The 2,615-nt window shown below is 36.2% G+C and overlaps 1 protein-coding gene across 2 annotated transcripts in view; it reads right to left on the bottom strand.

The window, feature by feature from the left end:
• RGS20 (regulator of G-protein signaling 20) overlaps window positions 1–2,615 on the bottom strand; it is a 77,444-nt gene that overhangs the window by 6,828 nt on the left and 68,001 nt on the right. The gene's annotated exons all lie outside the window — the stretch shown is intronic.

The following is a 2,615-nucleotide window of genomic DNA, read 5'->3' as shown; positions in this document are numbered from 1 at the left end:
TCTTCAGTTCCTCACAGGCCATCCAGAAAAGCATGTTTTCTTCACTGAATTCTGTTCGAAGAAATTCTCGGAAGGCATTTCTTCCCGCTGGAGTGATCATTAACTTGTCAAATGACTGGGCCCAGGCATTGACTTCTTCCAGAGTAGGGGTGGGGCTGAGTGGAGACCAGAACAAAGGGGACAAAAGGCAACGGTTATTGGTAGTTCATTTGAATCGCATCAGCAGAAACATATCCTTCCCCCTCTGAGAATGAAAAATGTATGCCCTTTTTAGGCCCTTTTAGGAGGGAAAGAGCTCTTCTCATTTCCTTAAGCCTTCAGCAGAAACACACAAGTACGGTACTTCAAAATCGTTTAGCTGGGTGGCATGGCTAATGCGAAAATGCTTCAAACCAAGTTGCTAGAATAATTGCTAAGAATATACTTGCTTACATCTGGCAATATTTTTAAATTATAAAAGTAAAAAAAAAAGTCCTACAAGCACCTGACCCCAAACTCCCTAATCACCTATGACAGAACTAAGTCAGACCTGACAACACTAACCTCTAGAACAATGGGGCGGTGTCTATTTCATATTTTTTAAATTATGTAATATTTGAGAAAGAGAAAAGGACATATGTAATATAACGACAAAACGAACGCTTATGAATTCACCATTTACCTTCAGAACCAGAAGACCACCAGCGAAGCTGCACTTTCCTTGGTCATAGTGGACGTGCTTTCCCTTCCCAGCCTCATCCCCAGGGAACTTGATTTTGGGTTTGACCCGTTTTGTGTTATTTTTTACTTCTATTTTAACTCTACTGACATCAGAAAACACAATCTGTTTAATAATGATCCTTAGAATCTATTTTCCCTTACTTTTCCCTCCAGTTTTTATACATGTATGTATCCCTGAAGAATGTATTCTTTAGTTTTCTTAACTTTATAAAAATGGCTTACTATATGCTGTCTTCTGCAACTTGCTTTTTTCAGCCAACATTAAGTTTCTAAGATACACCCACGTTGTTGTATGTGGCCAGAATTCCTGAGTAGGACTCACCTCTAACTCTCCATTCTAGTACTATCCTCATCTGGTTCTGGTATCACTATTACATTAGCCTCTTAGATATTGGGTAATTATACAAGAGCTGTATAACCTTGGAGTGATCTATGCCTGGAATGTTTTGTGAATCTAGCCTATAAAGCCATCAGGATTTAGTGTTTACTCTGCAGAAAAATGTTATGGGTGGAATTGTGTCCTCCCCCCAAAATATGTTGTAGGTCTACCCCCAGTACCTCAGAATGTGACCTTATTTGGAAATAGGGTCTTTGCAGATTTAACCAAGTTAAAATTAGGTCATTAGAGTGAGCTCTAATCCAATCTGACTGCTGTCCTTATAAAAAGGGGAAATTTGAACACACACACAGACACACACAGAAGGAAGATGATATGGATACACAGAGAGAAGACGGCCATGTGACAGGAGCAATGTTATCCACAAGTGAAGGAATGCCAAGGATTGCTGGCAACCACCAGGATCTAGAAGCGGCAGGATGGATTCTCCCCGGAGCCATTAGAAAGCACAGAGAAAGCACGGCTCTGCTGACACCTTGACTTTGGACTTCTAGCCTCATTCGGAATTGAGAGGTAATAAATTTCTTTTGTTTTAAGCTACCCAGTTTTTGGTACTTGGTTACAGCAGTCCTAGCAAACTAATAGAGAAGGTTATTAATTGCTGATATAGTTTACTAGTTATAGGACTATTCTGACCCTTTGTTTCTTCTTGAGTCTGTTTTAGTAATTTCCCCCTATTTAGGAATTTGTTCAGGGTGTCTAAATTATCAAGTTTTTTGGCATAACTTGTTCCTAGTGTTATCATATTATCAGTTTCTGCTAGATTTCTATATTTTCATTTTTGTTCCTAATATTATTTCATTGTGGCTTCTCTTTATTTTTTTCACCCAATCACAGCAGAAGATGTCTATTATATGTCTTTTTAAAGAATCAGCTTTTGCATTGATCTTCTCCATAGTATCTCTGTTTTCTGTTTCATTAGTTTCTGTGCTTATATATGAATATCTCCCTCCTATTTTTTTTGCATCTATTCTTAAATTGGATGCTTATACTGAATTAGTATTCAGTCTTTCTTCTTTTCTGTTGTAAATATTTATGGCTGTATGTTTTTCTCTGTTTACTACTTTCCCTGCATCCCATAGATTTGATATGTAGCACTTTCATGTGGACCATTTATAAGGTTTTTTTGGAAACACTTTATTATGATTTATTCTTTTACTTAGGAGTTACATGGAAATGATTTTAAAAATATCAAACATAAGTGAATTGTTAGTTTGTTTTTTTTATTTCTGACTTCTAATTGTATTGGGGTCTGAAAGTCTGTTTAATAATGATCCTTGAAACTTATTGAGATATTTTATGTGGTAATGCTTGATCAATTATTATAAATGTTCTATGTATGCTTGAGAAGAATATGCTTGGGTAGATGCAGGTTTTTACATATGACCAATAAATATAGCTTGTTAACTGTATTTTTATTTTTTTTTTAATTTTTATTTTATTTATTTATTTTTTTGTCTTTTTGTCTTTTTTCGTGACCGGCAACGGATCGCAACCC

Source organism: Galeopterus variegatus, unplaced genomic scaffold (genome assembly GCF_000696425.1).
Source record: "Galeopterus variegatus unplaced genomic scaffold, G_variegatus-3.0.2 Scaffold750, whole genome shotgun sequence".
NCBI lineage: Eukaryota > Metazoa > Chordata > Mammalia > Dermoptera > Cynocephalidae > Galeopterus > Galeopterus variegatus.
The sequence above is the reverse complement of the archived record's forward strand: the minus strand, read 5'-3'. Positions and strand labels throughout refer to the sequence as shown.